The sequence below is a fragment of the Lissotriton helveticus genome, chromosome 5_1 (assembly GCF_964261635.1).
Source record: "Lissotriton helveticus chromosome 5_1, aLisHel1.1, whole genome shotgun sequence".
NCBI lineage: Eukaryota > Metazoa > Chordata > Amphibia > Caudata > Salamandridae > Lissotriton > Lissotriton helveticus.
This window is the reverse complement of record NC_136065.1, coordinates 229,585,372-229,606,019: the sequence shown is the minus strand read 5'-3', so window position 1 is coordinate 229,606,019 and position 20,648 is coordinate 229,585,372. Positions and strand designations below refer to the sequence as shown.

Here is a 20,648-nt window from a genome sequence, read left to right as displayed (position 1 = left end):
ACCACATATTTCCGGGTCAGGCGTGATGGGTACATTCGCCATAAGTGAATCGTCGATTTGGCTTGAGTCAGCTTCAGCATTGACAACCGGGCTAGTCAATTCTGGGCCTACCAGTTCAACAGAGTTGTCTCCTGTTACGATTTGGGGTGAATGTGCAGTTGCCATATGCAACAAAGATCGAGCTGTGCTATTATCTAGGCTGTCAAGAAGGTTTGTGCCTGGTGGTTTGGTGGAACCCACGGACAGTCTTTTTTTTGCCATTTGAATTTCGTTGCTCACCAGGGTCATAGCATGCTCCAATGCGGTATCGATAGCATTTAAGTTAGTCGCAGTGGCTATGGCACCGTTCTTTCCCATTTTATATTACAGGTCAGAACCGGGAAGAAATATAAGTGTGCAGGCACTCACCAACCGTGTGTTGAGAAGACAAAATGTCAGGGATATGGTCCAGCCCTGCCTCCTCCTGCCCCGGACGGCCACAGACGGCCCGCCCTTTGCCCGGGCTTAGCCCGGCGCTCCCGCGACGCGGGGAGAAGTGCGGGTATTTGAGCGCCTCCTGGCGCCTTTTCCAAGTATGCGGCTTCCGGCCGCAAGGTCAGCTGGTCCGTGTAGTTTTGGCCCCAAAGTTCACCAAAGTGCACACCCCCACACTGCAGCCGCACAGATGACACAAAGATGAGGCGGCGAGGGGCGTGCAGAACCGGCGATAATATCCGATCAGGAGCCCCCCGGGAAACACAAGGCAGCAATCGTCACCAGGTCAGCTAGGAAAACACGAACATTCCCCATATGACAGTCACATACAATTCTCCAAGCCACCCTACAGACTAAGCGGGCTGCCTAGTCCCTGCCCACTCAGAAAGGTACGCTGGTGATAAAGCCTAATGTGAGTAAATTGGTGCTGCTGCTCCTACTCCCGTCCTGCTGCCCTGAGTAAGAAGCTGCCACAGCAAAGGGGCCGCACCGAAACAGCATGTTCAGTGATGGTCGCCCTTCTACCAACTTTCAGTGCCATTGTCTTAAAAAAAAAAATCTTTTTATTAAACAAAAGCTTGGCAGTACAACCACTGTTACAGTATTTTCATTAAGTCTTCATGAGGGTGGTTGGGACTTCCTCCATGTACAGCACTATTTCCAAATTCAATACAACAGTAGACATTCAAACTGTGTTGACCGTCCCTTCCATCTGGAAGCTCTGGGCACCCTTACCCCATCCAGCCTGCAGTGCCATTGTCAGCTGCCCGCAGGTACCACTCAAACCATCACAACCTAAATTATGGCATGTAGCGGAGAAGTTGCAGTCACCAGTGAGCATAGCGAGAGGATCCACTCCTCTTTCCCTGTCTGCATCTCCATCACAGCAGGAGGAGGAGAAGAAACAGTTATCTTTTTGTCAATAAAGAGTATGGAACCAAAGTTGAGCCTACACAGCACTAATGTTGTAGCCACCATCGACACAGGGCATCCGTAAAGGGATGTCATTTATGTTCTATAGTCCGTGTTCGCAGGCCGGTAGGTACCATGAAAAGGTTAATTTATAATGAATTCATACTGCAAAGGTTTTTGTTGGTTTATGATAATTTTCAGTTGTTTGCATAAGCAACATATGAACATAAGTTAACATTATTAATGTTTGCCTTTGCCTAAATTCAGCAATATTATGTGACAGCCTGCAACTCTGATTGTTTTTATGCACAGTCTGTTCACTGTTTTTCTCATTACCTCATGCATTACCCAATGTCCGGTGAGGGCAGTGACAATGACAATTTACGCATTTCTAAGGGAACAGTACATAAAATAGTGGTTTTAGTCACTGATGGGAGGACAGTTTTATTCCAGGCCACACAATGCCAGTCAGCTAAGCACCGTAGCCATGAACTCTGAACTTGGGCTCTAGAATAGAGCACTCACTACATAGGGGGTGTGTGGCCAAGATGGCGGGAGGTTAGGACATGCATCACCTTCTCTCCGTCCCTGATCTAGCCCTGTTACATGCCCTGCCTATCGAGCCACGGTCTCTGCACCTGTATCGGAGGTGGCGAGGTACCAGCAGGAGTGCCTGGAGAGACTCCTGCAAGATGGACCTAGCGAGAGGCGCACATGGGAGGAAAGATACAAGCAGTAAAATGGAGTCCGCCTTGCCACTCTGAACATGTTCAAGACTGTCCTGACTGTCTCTACCTTGCAGGCCGCCAGAGCATCACCCTCCCGCGCGGCTACCCAGCAGTTCCAGACTGAACTCGAGTGAGGGTAGGGCAACTCTACACGCAGATCCCACAGATACAGTAAAAGTGAGGCCTACCGTGCCACGTTCGCCCTGCCCCTTGGGTCTTGCACTAGCACATTTCTGATGCCTTGCGCACAACCCATGAATGAGGAAGGGCCCAGGAGCTGTCCCCCAGGTGAGGACTGGTCCTTACAGTCTCATGCCCCCTGGAATGCCTTGTGCTGCTGCTAGACCAACACAGGGGCTCCCACCACTCACCAGGCGGGGGGGCGGTGGTGCTCCTAGAACTCCTAGAGCACTACCGCTCGCTTATTGAGGAGAGTGACACTATCTACCAGGGCCACTGGCGGGGGGGGGGTCCATAACTCTGAGTGCCCTACGACCCTGAAAGAAGCACTGGACAGCTGCCTGTGAGAGGAAGCATGGGCTCCAGGGTTTCTGGACCAACTCAACTTGCTTCAAGTGCAGGTCTACAAGTAGTTATAAAATTGTGATTTGTGCAATTCAAACTCATCTTGCAGGATAGTAAAGTCCTTCATATGGCCCCCTACCCAGACATCACCAAACATCGAGATCCAATGCTTAAAAGCCCAAGAGTTGTGTTGTGTATTTTAGCCGTTTCCATGCCACGTTGGTTTTGTTGCCTGTGTGATTTTGCTGTTCCATTGCTTCTCGCCAGCAGTTTACTGCTGTCATTGTTGATGGTGGGAGCAATTTGGCACCTTGGTTTCCATACAAGATTTACCAGTAGGTATATCTCCTCTCACTCTTGCAGCTCAAGGCGGAGGTTGGGTCTTCTATGTCTCCAAATAACCACTCACTTTTAATGGTCAATTGAGGCGCCCAATAATATAGCAAGATGTCCTCCATGCCCATTCTTCCCTCATAAACAACTAGGTCCATCTGTCAAATGCAATGCGTGGTTGCCTCCCTTCTCGTAGAAATGTGTGCTTTTGCAACCCGGAAGGAGCTAATGAAAATTTAGAGTATTCTGGATTAGTCTTGGTAAAATATTAAGGAGTATTAAGAAAGTGAATATTTCATATAATTCTAGTCTACCTAGAACGTTGAGGGGTCATTTCCTCCAGGCACAAAGATCTCTCTGCATGGCCCATATTAAGTTTCCAGCACACTTCTGTATTTAGGGTGATATGGACTCCCAATTATTTAAACTAGCTGCTTGGGTGAACAGCTTGTCCTGCCAACTCACTGGGGTCTATCCTCCTCTTATTGAAATTATGGTATTTTTCTTACAGTTTATTGTTAGACCAGAAGTCTCACCATATGTCTACTATGCACATTAATATTGGGCCTGTAGTTTGTGCCACCTGCAGAAAAAGAAGAGCATCATTAGCATATAGGGATATGCGGTCTTTAGAATCATTCGTCCACTGGAAACTTTGGACCTGTGTGTCACATAGGATGCAGTTTGTGAGAGGCTCTACTACTTATGCAAATAGAATAGGGGAGAGCAGCCACCACAGTCTCGTGCCTCTCTCCATAGTGACGGGGGCACGCAGGACGCTATTCACCACACCCAGATATGTGGTAAATTGTAAAATAAGGTTAAGTTTAATAGGACTTTTAGGCCGGAGTTCATTTTGTGTTGGACCCGGTAAAGGAAGTCCTAGTTAAGCAAAGGCTTTACGAAAAACCAGTAGCATCAACGTGCTATGTCCTGTGGTTTTGTGTGCCTTTGAGATTGACATTTGGACCTGCCTAATGCACTGTCTTGTACCTCTTCCTGGTACAAAGCCATTTTGATTAGGGTTTAGCAGGGAGGTCAAGACACTACACAATTTAGTTCATATTTTGGCAAAGATTTTGGTATCTACATGGAGGAGAAAGTATTGGTGATACAAAGAGCAAAGATCTAGGGTTCTTCCTGTTTTAGGTATGACTGAAATTATGTCTGTTTCCAGATCTTCATGCAAAGATACTTCTGTTATTGCCTTGTGGAACTTGTTTAAAAGAAGAGGGTTTAGTTGTGTGGTAAAGCGTTTCTACATTTTAACAGAAAACCAATCAGCCTGTGGTTCTTCCTGGTTGCATGCTGGCTATTGCTTCGGCGATATCTTATTTGAGGGACCTGAACTACATCTCCATATTCATCAGGTCTGCCTCAATGCTGCTGTAATTTAGGAAAAAATTGAAGACTCACCTCTTTAAAAAAACATTATATCACAATATATTAATGGCTCACACCCCAGATACCTCTCCTGTCACTCGTTGACTCTATGCTTGTCTTTGACCCTGTACAGAGCTCTGCTGTCTTTTGGCTAGGTCTGTATACCTACACACAAAGTACCCGCAATCTCTATTGCTTTGCCAATCTTCCCCCTTCCTTATCGAATCTTGAGCTCAGGGAACAACCTGGATGTCAATTCTTTGTTTGCTAGCCAATATGGTAGTTCACCTGACATACAACCTGTTTCATAAAATCACCACTGAGATGCTAACCATGACATTGTATCTATATCTGCTGGTATCTACTTGTGGGCCGTCTTGTCTCCTTCAAGTTGGCTGAGTAAGGTCTGGTCACCTGAAGCTCAAACTGCTGTTCAAGTTGCCGTATGAGTGTTTTCAGGGTGACTATCATCACTCCCCGCTGGTTTTATCTTTAGAGCAGGAGTGATGTAGATTTGCCTCTTATGTTGGCTTTAAGAGACTCTAAGAGTAACTGACCTGATGTTGATCTGGAAATGTAGATCAGTTTCAGTGTGAATGTTCTTCAACTTCATCATCCATGAGCCACCACACACTTGTCCACCAAGTCCAAATTCCCCTGTTTCTTGACACGAAAGACCTCTAGGAAGGATATGTGGCCTTTTGAACCCAAGCTAAATTCATGGCTTGAGTATAGACATTGTCCATCCCGTAATAATTGGTAGTGTGAATAGTAGTTTTTAAATGTTTTCTCATGAATGTGCCAAGTGTGCGACACATCCGCTAGGCCCAGTGATTGTGATCAATGACTACTGTGTGTGCCAGTTTGTGGACCGTGTACGTCTAGGGTTTTATCCATAAATGGATTAAAGTACTGCCAGCACCATCAGGCCATACAGGCATTTAACCAAAATGTAAAGTCTTCAAGCACCTTTCTCATGTGTTTAGGTAGAGCACAATCACTTAAAAGGGACCGGAGTCTGACTTGTATTTTCCCTGTTAAACTATGTAACATATCTGTGGGTCTGCTTATGTCTGACTAACAGCCAGAGGAAAAGATCCCTTGAGTAGGATTGCAACTCCTAGAGAGCCTCTGTTGAAATCAACATGGTATGTTCTATCGTATAATAGCAACAATGGAAGGGGCATGTAGGGACCAGGAGGTGGGTCCCTAGTGTTGGTTAGCAAACTGCAAGACCAATCCGGCTTAATCTCCTTGTAAAACCCATTCATATTCTAGCATAGAAATCCGTACTTTAGGATTCCATCTTAGAGTCAGTCGTATGTATCTTGAGCTACTGAGTGGGCCTGTGTGTCTTAAATGGAGTTGTGACACTGACTGAGATGGAACATAAGCATACACTTCCCTAAGCCAACTATCCACTTCCCGTAGCCTAAAGCGCAACTGTCACTATTATAAACACTCATAGAGAAACCAAGAGTCTCCAACCTTTTCAGTAGTCGTGCGAGCAACTTCTGAGAAATGGAAACCATCCTTAGCTACTGCCTAATATGTGGGCTGGAGTGGAAGCAATAAAGGAAAGGAAAGCAGGAGAGAAGGGAAGGAGCAATGGAATGAAAAAATGAAAAAAAGGAACATATGAAGCAAAAAAAAAAGGAAGAGAAGGGATGAGAGAAAGAAGGAAAGGGGAAGACAATGAAAGAAACGAAGCACATCATGGTGGGAACTTTAATACCGTACTCCCCAGCCTGAGAGCATTACATAATCACCTGTGCTTCCGAAAAGCTTTCAAAACTTTGCTGTGTTCTTGCATAGACCTGTAAATATCTTACTGTGGCATTCTGTCTCTAGTGCCAGAATCCATTTGGGTTCTGGCAATTCACTTTAGAGCGATGCATTTATAATATTCAGTTCATTAGATCATCATTATATATCGTCAAGAATTTACCAAACCATTAAATGTAGTCGGTCATTTCTGACTGTCCCAGCCTGTGTTCTGCCCAGTGTAGAGCTCTCTTCTCTCATACCTTTCTTTTAGATACCAGACACCACTGCATACTACTTAGTTTTCAACTGGCAAAGTCCCCAACCCTCCCTGACCTCTCCAATCCCTAAAGCGCAGGCTCGGTGCAGAATAGGGAAACCCCACTTTCAGCATCAGTGGCTTCCTTCAGCATTTAAGGCTTTCTTTTGATTTGATCAATGCCTTCTAACAGGAGCATCTCTCGTGCTAGGTTTTGTATCGGTAGAATCCGCCCAAGGTAAGGTATCCATAGGGCTTATTACCAAAAATGCCTTCACCGTATAAACAGGCATAACCTCTGGTTTCAATGAGTATATCCCCTCTACCTCCCTCTGGGGCAGGCCTCTTCCCCGCTCCGCCGTCCCTCCCACCCTCCACAGCAACCTGTCTGAGCTCCATCCATACTTGACAACATTCTCTGACTAGACAAGCGGGAAGATATTTCAGGCTTAAAAAACGCTCATCACTGATGACATCACATGAAAGTTCTCAACAATGACATCACAAACAATTAACATGAAGATCACCACAAAGCGGTTGTGGTAACTGATGCAGCTGCTTTACTCTGCTACATAATCCCAAGAAGTCTTTACAGACAGACTGTATGTGGTCTTCAGCTTTACGTTTGCTTTGTTTTAATGTTGTTTTATGCCCTGTGTATCAAGGACATCCAGTGCTCCAGTTTCCTGCCTGATCATTAATTTCAGCCTCTCCATGGTGCCCAGCTACCTTCTCCCCAACTCAAACACTGTGTTCACAAGCAGTGGAATTATCGTTCATAGTCTGTGCCTTAGAGAGTAAGGTGAGGGTTTAGAAAGATGTAAGGGTAGAAAGAAGGTGTAAAAAAGATCTCTGGCATCTTAAGCCAATGAAGACTGACTAACGCAGTAGGCTTGATTAACTTTTGAGGCAAGAAGAGACAAATTATGCTGCTTAATGAGGCACTTTCTGAGGCCGTATTATTCAGCTATTTTGCCATTTTCACACATATTAACACTGCTGAGCAAATGTTTTTACCTCACTAGTACCATTTTAACACCTGAATGCAGCAATCAGCACCAAAAGGTGACTAGTTAATCTACCTGCCAGCAGGTGGAATCTCATGTGGCACTCTCTCTTTTAGCAACTTTTGATCCATTTAGTAAGTAAGTAATATCTTTATTTGCGTGATTACTTAAATCCATTGCAACTCTAAAACATCATATCAAATTATTCCATATTGTAAAACCATACTTTAGCTTAAGCATAGGTAAAACAGTAATAGTAAAACTTTCCAAGTTTAAAACCCTTAGTTATGTGCCAGCAGTGCTTTTGATCCATTTGACTTAGAAACAAAACTTGAGAAAGAAAATTTACAGAAAGGAGATTACAGAAGGTAAGAAATATGAGAGGGGGAGGAGGAATTGAGCATGAAAAAGTAAATGGTAGAAAAGAGGAAGGAAGAAAGAATGGATGCAGGTAAGCATGAGGGGAAATAAAGAGCAACCGCCAGAGTGATGTGAAAGGAGAAGAGATCACAGATATGATATGGTGGGAAAAGGAAGCTGGGTGGGATCAGATAGAAAGGATAAGAGGTGGTGCAAGAAAGCTCCAAGAAAAAGAGCATGAATAAATCAGTAAAAGAGATGGACGTGGAGGGAGTGGAAAAGAAGAGAATTTGAGAATGGTAAGAGAGGAAGAGAAAAGGGGCAAAAGGTGAGGGAAGTCCAGAGCAAAAGAGGTAGAGAAACTGGGGGTTGTAGAGGCAGACATATAGTGAGAAATGAGTTAGAAGAGTGAGGGAAAACAATGTGTTGTAGTAAAGGGAGCAAGAGAGTGGGTGAGAATGAAGTATTGTATTGCAATTGTAATTGCATTTATATAGCGCTTACTACTCCTGACGAGGCATCAGAGCTCTTTTTCGGCGAGTAGCATGCTACTCCGGGATCCATAGAGGATTAGTGTTGAATTAGTATAGTGAAACATGTAAGTCAATTTTAAGTGGTGGATAGGTTAGTCAGTTATTTGGATTCGGAAAGATAGCAGAAGGATAGAAGAGGGAAAAAAAGGTTTGTATTTATATAGCGCTTGTTACCCCTGATAGGCAGCGGTAGGAAGTCATACTTAGCGCTGTTAATAGCGTCTTTGCTTTGTTTTTAAATGCGCCATTTTTTATAAGAATCTGTGTTGTTAACTCCACTTTGGTAAAAGACTGCTGTTACTCACCTCACTGCCCTCACCCCGTTCCGTCACGGCAAGTGCCGATTGTACGGAGGGTGAAGACGGGGCTTGACAAGCACACTCACTTCCGCTGATTCCGCTTCTGGCAGGTGAGCCTGCTAGTTGTTTGTCACACCCAGCCCATAAAGAACTTAGGACATGTAAAAGTGCCTGTAAAAAACTTGAGCGCTTATGGAGAAAACACTATGATATTGCAGCAAAAATTACATATAAAACCGAGCTGAAGAAATTTAAGAAACTTAAATAACACACTATCAGGGATTATATCACAGAGCAGATCAAAATCTCAAAAAAACAGAGAAAAGAGATTTTCAACCTGGTACAAGGATTCGTTAAACCACAGGCTTTGAAGAGCTCGGTAACTCCATCACCCGCTCTGTGTGAAGATCTAGCTACTTATTTTCAGGAGAAAATACAGACAATTTATAGCTCTTTTTCGCAGATAGAGAAGATAGACAATTCATCCGGTGTCTTTCAACCGGGGAGTCAATGGTCAGAATTTAGTCCATTCAACCTGGATGTCTCATTTGCTGATCTAAACAGCATAAGCTCAGGCTCACCTATGGATTCATGTCCGGCTAGAGTTTTTAAATCATTAGCTACGGTCCTTAATCCTGTCCTCAATGCTATCTGGAACTCCTCCTTAAGATCAGGTTCCTTCCCTGCACCCTGGAATAGAGCATACGTGAGATCCATACTAAAAAAAGAAGATGCTGATCCCGCTGTTCTCAAAAACTATAGGCCGATCTCTCTTCTCAAGGAAGAGGTGTGGCGCCGCGGCCAGGGCGACTGACTCCGGAATCTGGGGATCACGGTTCGAACCCCGGCACCGGCAGCAGATTAGCCCAGCACCATGTGACTCTGGGCAATAGCTTGCTTAATCTTCCCGACGGCCCCCAGCGCCTAGAGACCCTTACGGGTGATTGTGCGCTTTACAAATGTGGATTAATAATCTTCTACCCATACCGGCAAAAATCCTGGAGAATGAGGTCCAGAGACAGTTAACAGCCCATCTCGAATCCAATGCCCGTCTTCACGATTCACAGTCAGGCTTCAGGGCTGGATACAGCACCGAGACAGCTCTATTGGAGGTGGCAGAGACTGTGCGTGCTACAATCGATCAGGGAAATTGCGCCATGCTGGTGCTACTTGACCTCTCTGCGGCCTTCGATACGGTCTCCCACCGGATATTGACTAAAAGGCTAGAAAAAATGGGTATAGGGGGCACTGTGCTTGCCTGGTTCAACTCATTCTTGGAAGATAGGCACCAGTTAATTTCCCTCCATCCCCACATTTCATCAGCGAAATCTCTTACATGTGGAGTGCCTCAAGGGTCGGCATTAAGTCCCACCCTCTTTAATGCCTACATTGCCCCACTGGCCTATCTGGTGGAGGAATGGGATGTCAAGGCTATCTCCTATGCGGACGACACCCAGCTGGTGTTCTCCTTCAAAGAGCACACGGAGGCAGCTTTTTCCAACTTCAGGCAGTGTCTGCTCAATATCGCATCTTGGATGACAGACAACTGCCTGAAGTTAAACACGGATAAAACTGAGGTGCTATTCTTCAATCAGGCACAACCACCAAGAGCAGAGATATGGTGGCCGAGGGAGTTGAACCCTCCACCTGAACCTGCACAGGTTGCAAAAAACCTCGGCTTTAAATTTCATTCTGCTCTCTCTGGCAAAGCACATGTTAATTATGTATCCTCGCAATGTTTCTGGAAACTAAAAACGCTCCGCAGATTTCTTCACTTTCTCCCTATGGACAGCAGGAAGACAGTGGTACATGCCCTGATCACTTCACATTTAGACTATGCCAACAGTCTTTATCTGGGCCTCCCAGCCTATTTAATCAGGAGACTACAGATTATTCAAAACTCAGCTGCAAGGTTGATCAGGAACATCCCACTTCGTCATCATATCTCCCCTCACCTTCGGAGCCTCCACTGGCTCCCAGTAAAGAGAAGAATAGAATTCAAAGCTCTAACCATAGCACGCAGGGCTTTGCCAGAGAAAGGTCCTAAATATCTCAAAGCCAGAGTACAGAAATATACCCAGACCAGATCTCTGAGATCTAACAACCAAGAACTTTTATCAGTTTCCGGATATAAAAAAGCGCGCTTTGGCGGTAGTTCATTCACGGTTAAGACAGCTGCACTGTGGAACACCATGCCTATACATATCAGGAAAGCCAAGACAGAGAGACTGTTTAGCAAGGCTTTGAAAACCTGGCTATTTAACCTCCCATGATACTCTTAGCCTCCCTCCCCTGCTGCTGCAAGCGCCGGGACACCCCCGTCGGGGGTAGCCGTGCGCTCTATAAATGATAATAATAATAATAATATTGATAGGGTGTTGAAGCACGCTACTCCGGAAACCCATAAAGGATTAGTGCTGAATTAGTATGGTGAAATATGAAAGTAATTTGAGTGGTGGATATTAAATATCAGACTGAAGAGCCCAAAGGCAGTGGTGCAGGGCTCTGGGCCAAATCTTCTTACCATTGGTTATCCAGTGGATCTTTTCTTCGCTGCCTGGGAGGTGATGGGAGCTATCATCAAATCAATCAAGTTCAATTAACAATGCAACCCATTTGGTTACACAAAAACAACCCAGAATCAGTGACTATAGTTGAGGAAGTTTATTACAAACTAGCAGTCAGGTTAAGATAAAAAATTCCTAATACCATGCTGTAAAGATACAGAATAACAACGGGAAAACCCAACCTCCTGATGAAGTTTAGGCGCACCAATAGAAGGCAGACAAGGAGTTCAGTTTCAGCAATAAAAAAGATCAATAACAGAATTTGGTGCTAGAGAAAAGTTTCTCAGTCTCTTCTATACGAGTGAAGTCCAAGATCCTCACAGTTAAAGTTGAAACTAAGAGTATGATTTTAGACCTAATAGAATCTATAAAATCAGGGAAATACAGAAAAAAACAGGAAAATGTGAGAAGTGTAGTATGATATACAAAGGTGTCAGCAGTTTAGAAGCTTGGTCAAGAGTTTTCTTGGGTAAGGGGAATAAGTGTTAGCCTACGTCACACTCAACAAAGAATCAAATGGATGTAGCATAGAGGTCTAAACCTCTCAAAGTCCAAGGAAAAGTGGATGCAACCTCAGACAGTGTGAACTCCAGTTATTTGCACCAAAATCTCCAGAGTACCACCTCTCTGTTTGTATCATCAGTGGCTTCATTGTCCTTTCCATTCTCACGATGTAAGCTCCAACATTCACCAAATATCCCAGGCCAAACATGGGAACGGTATAGTTCTTTTCCACCTGCAGTTGTTTGCAACAGTGTTGAATGGATATTTTAAGTTAACACTCTGGCCGAAGGCGCGCCAAAGGCAAACCCACCTGTGCCCGTCTGCACCCGGAGCGCGCTCAGCGCCAGCCCCCTTGCCAGTTTGTCTTCCCGTTTAAACTCCTATCAGGGAAGATCTAGAACAAGATTCACCACCTTTTCATCCACCTCCTCATCGGGGTCCTCACCTGAGTCCAGGCAGGGTGGCCAGTCCAAAAGGGGTTCTAACCAGCCTTTTTTAGGAAGGGGCGGGCAACAAACGGTCCGTTTCAAAGAACCATGGGAGATGCGCACGAGAAACAGGTATTACAAAAACTAGACACCTCTACAATTGTAAACCTTTCAGAGAAAACATTAACCCCAGATGAAGAAATGATCTTAAGTCTGGGATTAAAATTTGTCCCCAGTAGACAAACAGATTTTACCAAACTCAAGCTGGAGGCAATGGATCTTTGTCGCAAAATTAGGTTGAAAACCTTCTTCGCCGGTGCCGAATCCACCATAAGTAGTGAAACCACAGGACTAAGGGTTAAATCTAAATTCTTGCCTACAATGAACATTCCAAAACAGATTTATGCTTTTGAACAGGCGGTACTATCGTCATTGACAAAATTGGAAAAAAGTAACAGTTTTATCCATCACAACATCAGCAAGGGTCAATTGATGGCCATTAGGGATCTTAAAGCAGACACCTCAATCATAATCAAGCAGGCAGATAAGGGTGGTGCAGTTGTAATTTGGCCACGACCTATGTATATATCAGAAGGTAGGTCACATGTAGACAACAAGGAATGGTACAGACCGGTTAAAGAGGATCCGGTTTTTGAAATCCAGGATAAGATCGCCAAAATTACCAAAGAAGGACTGGAAGAAGGTTTCCTAGGTCCTAAAGAATTTGAGTTTCTCAATAAGAAATCCCCAAGAACACCAGTATTATACTTTTTGCCCAAAATTCATAAAAATCACCAAACACCACCCGGAAGACCAATCGTCTCCGGCTGTGATTCAGCACTGGAACCAGTTTCCAAATATATTGATTTCTTTTTGAAACCCTTTCTGCCACAAGTAAAATCATACTTGAGAGACACGATTGAGTTTATTAATAAGATACAGGAGATGACATTGGACGTGGAAACCCAGTTGATGGCCACGTTGGATGTTAACTCATTGTACACACAGATCCCGCAGGATGAAGCCCTAGAAGTCATGGAACTTTATTTGGAGCAGCGTGAGAGGCCCCATAGGGTCCCCACTGCTTTTATTATATCACTGGCCGAAATTTCTTTGAAGAGCAACTATTTCAAATTCGAAAATGAATTTTTTATTCAAGTCAAAGGGACAGCCATGGGCTGTCCATATGCGCCGGAAATGGCGGTATTGTACATGGCCCAGTATGAGGAAAGATTTATCTACAGAAACAACCCATACAGTGAGAACATAAAGCAGTGGCTGCGATATATAGATGACATCTGGCTCCTGTGGCAGGGGAGCCAGGTGGAACTCACTAACTTTTTTGGCTGGTTGAATGCAAGACACCCAGACATTACATTTTCAATTGACTCAAGTAAAAAGAGAATGACGTTCCTAGATGTGGAAGTTGGCACCGAAGGAGAAAGGTTTACAACATCCCTGTTTCAAAAAGGACACAGATAAAAACACTATATTGCATTATAAAAGCGCACACCCCCAATGTCTGAAACAAAATCTTCCTTTCGGACAACTATTGAGAATAAGAAGAAACTGTTCAGAACTTAATGATTTTGACACACATGCGAAATCATTTTGCGAAGAAATGGACATGAGGGGCTACCCCAAAAAACTTTTGAAGCACTCTAAAAAAAGATCGAGATATACTCCTAGAGAGGAATTGTTAAAAATCAAACCGAAAAGGGAGCTAGACAAATTGGTCTGTGTTACCACCTATGGGGCCCACACGAATAAGTTCAGGCAGATAATCTTGCGAAATTGGCACTTGCTAGAGGGACTTGAAAACCCTTTGCAAAAACCTATTTTCGCTATGAAGAAAAACCCTAGCACTGGACAGCAAATTATTCGGGCGGACAGTTATGTTCCAAAGACAAAGAGTGATCTCATAACACAGTGGAAACTTAAACCAATCACTGGACACCACAAATGTGGTATGTGTGTAGCCTGCAGCAGTACTGTAGAAGGAAATGAATTCAGCCATAATGGTATTAAATGGAGACACAATATGCATACAAATTGCAAAAGCAAGAATGTTATTTATGCAGTACTGTGTGCATGCAATAAAATATACATCGGCAAAACTTGCCAACAGGTCAATATGCGAATTTCACAACACAGGTCGAGACTTAAGAAAAGAGTACCCAATGCACCAATGGTGGATCATTTTGCGGCTCTGAACCATAAAGAAACCGATTTCACTTGGACGGTTCTGGCCAGCATAGATCCGAAACATAAATCACCTAATGTGGAACAAGCTCTTCTGCGCAAGGAAGCGTATTTGATAATGAGATTTGATAGCATGAATAAAGGGCTCAATTCTATGAGTGAATTGAATAGACTGTAAGGAGATTTCATGGCGAAATTAGCCATTTTCACTACAATCCCCAGAATGCATCACTGTGGCTTTTTGGCCACACTCGAATTTCATTGGCCCAGAATGTTTGATGTAACCAACAGGCGGCTGCCTGTTTGATCAGAACTGAATCACCAAACCGAGAGATGCACTGAGAGGAGTTTAAGCAAAAGACAGCGGTAAGCTTCAACTCCACCCCCCCTGTTTTAGAGCGAGAACGCATTGAATCCTTGCCAGCAGTCGAGCATCCCTAACGAGGCCAATTCCTATTACAGATTCATTTACACAGTGACCGGGCAGCGGAAGCACTGACTGGTGCGTTACACTGTCATTTATATGAGGAAGCCCACAGTGAGTAGCGTGTACTCTTTAAGCAAAATGTTTATTCACCATGTGATATACAAGGATAGCCATAACAGGGCGGCTTGGTTACTTTGTCTTTCAGAAAAAACACACTTGAAAAAACGAGTGTTCCTGTTCTTTTAAATCGAATGTGACAAACAGTTTACGAACGCGGTCTCGTTGAGACCCAGCTACAGGTATGAATGCCCCGGTTTTAACAAACATTTTTGAAACTTAAATGTCAAATACCGGTAGCTCACAAACACGCATTACCTTTTATTACAGAAGCGTGCACACAGTTTCATGCAAGGATTGAGAAAGTGACCTCCACCTCTACATCCTTGAGGTATGGCACTTTATTTTCCAAATATGCATGAGTTAAAGAGCCTGAGAAGAATGAGGGAAGCCGCTCTAATGAGCTTTTATAATTTCTTTCAACATTAGGACAAACGTGGAGAAAAGGATTAACTTGGCCCTGATGAGAGTCTGGGGACAACGCGCCCAAACTCGAAACGCGTCGGCAAAGGGAATTAAGTTCCATTCTTTGAAAACGCTATTAGACAAAGGAGATTAATCCTTACTCTTTCACAAATAATTTTGACATTGATTCCTACAGTATTCAGATTCATTTATGATATTTCAATACGTAGTAATGAAATGCATAATTTTTGAACATTTAATGATGTTGTTTTGATGTTGTTTGAAATAGTTTGACATCTGTTTTTTTACTCACTTTAGTTGATATCTGTTTTTTTACTCACTTTTGTGATGTTTTGTAAAAATTGATTGTTTTCACTTTTTATGTATGTTTGATGAATATTTTTGTATAATTAGGACAACAAGATTATTTGGCTATGTGAAGAACATTGTCTTCTCTTGTCAAAAACAGTACTCTTTTTCTAAAAAACAAATGAATAAAAGGCGCAATTAATTGCCGTGATAAACATATCAGGTTTTGTTTATCTTTTCATTTAGAATAAGACTATTTGAAAAAACTGGTAGTGTGGGTTTCTCTTTTTGTATAAGTATTTCTGGCCCTACCCCACTCCTGTCCATTGGGCCACCCTCCTCACGGCCCGCATCTGCTATTTGGAGGAGGAACTGCTTAAACTGAAGTCTTCAGATAAGGTGTGCTCCGGCCCCACGTTGAAGCCTTAGAGGGAGGACATGCTGTCATGTTCTGTTTGTAAGCTTGCTCTTACTAACATTAAAATTCAGACCCTGTACCCCCTCACACCATGACAGTAAGAAAGCACATTCGGACAGTTAGTAGCTGTTGTGCCCTTATTAATGCCAGATCCTTGGTAAAAAACGCCATAACATATGCCGATTTCATAGATTCCAAAGCCCTTGATCTGACATTTATAACAGAAAACCCCGACTTGATTCTGGTGCATCCGCCAGGTTTTTTGGTCTCTAGGCTCGATCAAGTCAGTAGAAAGGCTCGATCAAGTCAGTAGAAAGGCTCGATCAAGTCAGTAGAAAGGCTCATGATTATTCACCGAGAACATTTTTGAATTTTAACTCGCGCGCTCCCAGTAGTTTGGGATTGTGAAGCGCTATTTCTTTTAAAATAGAAATTAATAAGCAGTACTCCTTTAATGGCATGGCTAATTTACCCCTCCCCCCCAGGCCTCATAGCAGCTTTTATTGATAATATTAGCAAACTATTGGAACTCAAAGAGGACCTCCCGGACCGGTCTATTCCTGGAGATTTTAATTCCCAGCTGGATAATCTTCTAGATACTGACTCTGTGTCATCTGCTGAATCCTCAGGATCGGAATGATGCTCAGAATGGTCCACCTCTTGATAGCCCCAATCTGAGTTGCTGTAATAGTGCAGACTACTGAAGTGATCAAGTGAGGCTCCACATTTACTGTTGTGGGATCACCAGAATAACATTGCAATAACCAAAGTCCATGTTATTGTATGCTGAAATGAATGAGCAAAATATTCAACTCTCACTATACCAAAATTACTTCTAGAAGAGCACATAGGTGTTGATAGGGGGAAACATCCTTTACGACGCAACTTTTACCACGCAGTGCCTTTACAACGCAGGTTTTTCAACCCAAGTCATTACAACAAATTGCGCTGGGGGGCGCTCTAGGATAGGTAATAGTTTAATTTACTATCCAACACCTTCCCTATTATCCACGGGGACTGGAGTTGGAATAGTAAATTAAACTATTCACTATCCAGCACCCCCCAACGCAACTCGTTATAACGACTTGCGTTGAAAAACCTGGGTTGTAAAAGCATGTGTGGTAAAAGCATGCGTTGTAACAACGTACATCCGTTGATAGGTGTATATACGAAATGCATTGCCTACCATGATATCTCACTTGCCTAGTATCATAGGGGTGAGAGCAAATAATCCAAGAACTCTACACAGGACCTCTGTTAAAGGCGGTAAAACATAATCAGAAAAAGATTACGATTCTGTGTGTTATGTGCTCATTATCTTCATAGCACAAGGAACAGATTAAGTATTTTTATTTATTTATTTATTTTAAAAGGTTTTATATAGCGCTGGCTGGACCCTAGGGTATCAGAGCGCTTTACAAGGAACCATCAAAATAAACATAACAGTGTTACTAGAATTAATTCAGGAGAGTTGAGGAAACATTTAAGTACATGGTATGCTATAATGACCATAACGACAGTGTAAAACAACGAAGTGTACAAGAGCCAAGGACTAAAGATAGCAAACTTATAGGGTAGCATGTCTCAAAGAGAAAAGGCAGGCAGAGTGATAGTTGAGCCAAATTAAGGGAGAGGGGGAAACAAATGAGGGAGGAGGAATAAAAAGGGGAGGATGAAGATGTGCAGGATGGTGTAGAAAAGATCAATGAGTTAAGGGGGAACTGGGATGAGTGAGATGAGAGGGAAGAGATGACCGGAGTGGAAGTAGAATGAGGAGGGTGAGGGAAGTTTACAGTAGAGTCGCGGGGAGAGGCCAGGACAGAGAGAAAAGGTCCAGATACCATAACTCTTCTAAATGAAGAAAGAGGGAAAGGAAGTAGGATAGGGGGGAATTAAGAGGGGGCGGGGGGAAGCAGAACGAATGGAGGGTGAAAAAGAAAAACTGAGAGACGTTAATTAAAAATGGACAAGTGTTAAGCGTAGGGAATTAAGGGCCCCAGTAATGGTTGAGAAGGTGCAATTTCAGGGCTTTTTTGAAGCTATAGTAGGAGGGGTTACAGCGTAGTTCGATGGGGAGCGAATTCGAGATGGTTGGCACATTTCCAGAGAAGGAGCGTGATTGGGTAGCTTTTTTATTTAGTAGAGGAGGGATGAGGATGAGGTTGTCAGTGCTTCTCAAATCTCTTGAGGTGCCAGCTCTTAGAAGTTTCTCAGAAAGGTATTGAGGTGTGTTTTGGTGAAGTGCTTTATGGGTGATGCAAGCAGTTTTGTAGGTGGATCTGCCTTCAACAGGGAGTCATTTGAGAGATTTAAGGACAGGGGAAATGTGCTCGAAACTTTTGCAATCCGCGATGAGCCTCGCTGCCAGGTAGAGGACAGATTTAATTGGGGCTAACTGTATTTTAGGAGTTCCTGTCAGGATAGCATTACCATAGCCAATTCTCGAAAGGGCAAGTGATTGGACAACAGATTTAAAATCATCGTTGGGGATAAAGGGTTTTATTTTCTTGAGGTGTTGAAGTGTGAAGAGGGCACTCTTGGCAGCATTTTTTATGTGTGGAATGAGACTGAGGTTCTGGTCAATGCTGATCCCGAGGGATTTCACTGAGCTGGATAAGGTGAGAGAGCAGTTAAAAGCATTCAGCTCCGAGATCCAGGACTGGATGGGGAGTGAGTTATTTTTAGGCGAGAAGAGGATGATTTCCGTTTTTTTGGGTTAAGTTTAAGGTGGTTGCAGTGGAACCAGGATTGAATCTTAGTCAAGGTGTCATTGAGGCGTAAGATATCAGAACGTGATTTAATCTTACAGTCGATTTGGGTGTCATCGGCGTTGAGGTGGTAGTTGGTTCCAGATTGATTAAGAATGAGGGTAAGGGGCTCCATGAAGAGGTTGAACAATACGGGAGAGAGTGTAGATCCTTGGGGGACACCAAGGGAGATGGGTCTAGGTTTGGAAAGGCAATCAGAAATTTTTATTTGTTGGGACCTGTGTTGGAAAAAGGAATAAAACCATTAGAGGACAGAACCATTGAGACCAAAACAGTCTTTTAGAGTGTTAAGAAGATCAAGATGATTGGCAGTATTGAACGCCGCAGAGAGGTCAAGAAGGATAAGAAGGGAGGCTTCACCTTTGTCAAGGGAATGGTGTAAGTCGTCAATTACTTTAATCATGGCGGTTTCAGTACTGCAGCCCTTTCTGAAACCTGGTTGAAGGGGATCCAAAAGATTGAAGGAGGAGATATGGTTGTCTAGTTGTAGAAGGACACATTTTTCGAGGACTTTGGAGAGCAAAGGGAGATTAGAAATAGGCCGGAGATTGTTAAGGTTGTTAGGGTCAGCCTGAGAGTTTTTGAGGATGGGGTGATTTGACCAAGCTGAAGGGAGATCAGTACACACCCAGAGGATAATGAAGAATTAATAATGTTTGTCCAATAGGGGCAATGATGTGTTTTAAATCTTGAACAAGGTTAGCAGGGAGTGGATCTTTGGTGTGTGAGGTGGGTTTGAGCTTAGAAATAATGTTAAGGACCTCGCGTTCTGAGACCGGATGGAAGTTAAGCCATGAGGCGTTATTTTTTGGTGAGAGTAAGGAGGGTTCAGGATCAGGCAGGGAATAGAAATAGGGAAGAGGAGAGGAGGTGGAATTGGAAGTGGTGATGGAGGGATCTAAGTGGGAAGGGTAGGAAGAGGGGAAGGTAATGGAGGGGAGAGTGGATGAGGTGAAGGATTGGTCAATCTTGTTGACTTTGTCATTGAAAAAGTTGGCGATTTCTTCACATTTATCAGTTGAGGCCAGTAATTTGGGGGGGGCTGAAGCTGTTTGATTTTTGACAATTCTAAACAGTTCTCGGGGCCTGTTTTTGGCTCTTTCTAATTGAGAGCGGAAGAAGGAGACCTTTACGTAAAGAATGTGTTTTTTATATTTGGACCTAGCAGATCTTAGGAGGGTCAGATTAGTAGGGGACGGGTTTTGTCTCCATGCGCGTTCAAACATTCTAAGCTAACGTCTATCACTGTTGAGGTCAGACTTGAGCCAGGATTTTGAGGAGGAGTTTTTTTGTGTTTTTAATTTTGCCAGGGCAATTTGGTCAAGGACCTCAGTTATGGATTTGTTAAAATGCTCAGTGAGGTCATTTGCATTAGGGGCGAGAGGGATGTGCTGTAGTTGGTCCTTGATTTTGGATTCTTATATACTTCAGGGGGGATAAGGTGAAGGTTTCTAGTCAATTTCTTTACTTTAGTGGATTTGGGGGGGCATCGTGTTAGTGATCGAAAAGAGGATGAGGTGATGGTCTGACCAGTCAATGGGGATAATGTTGTCCAGGAGGCCAGATCTTTGTCAGCAATGATAGCGTCTAGGGTGGCCCCTTTGATGTGGGTCGGCACATGGCAAAGTTGCGTCAGCGCATTAATGTCAAGCAGATCATTTAGAAGGTTAACAGAGGGGTCATTCTTTTTGTTCCAGTGGAGGTTAAAGTCTCCTAGGAAGAGGTGCTTAGAATTGGAAAGCGAGGAATGGATAATGAGATCAGACTGTTCTTCAACAAACGGAAGAGGGTGCCCTGGGCATGGTAAATATTGTGAATGCGGATTGGAAGAGATCCTGGGACCTTAAGTTCAACACCAAGGTACTCGTACGTAGTGTGATCCGAGTTATTGATAAGGGAGAGTTGAAGAAAATGTTTATAAATCAT

General features: G+C 43.6%; 1 long non-coding RNA gene across 1 annotated transcript; it reads left to right on the top strand.

Annotated features, from left to right (window-relative positions):
- The first annotated feature begins 14,555 nt into the window (after positions 1 to 14,555).
- Positions 14,556 to 15,738, top strand: LOC144753069 (uncharacterized). Its single transcript, XR_013594191.1, has 5 exons — positions 14,556 to 14,644; positions 14,741 to 14,816; positions 14,911 to 15,004; positions 15,093 to 15,153; positions 15,252 to 15,738. It is a non-coding gene; the product is annotated as an uncharacterized LOC144753069 (long non-coding RNA).
- The last annotated feature ends 4,910 nt before the right edge of the window (positions 15,739 to 20,648 follow it).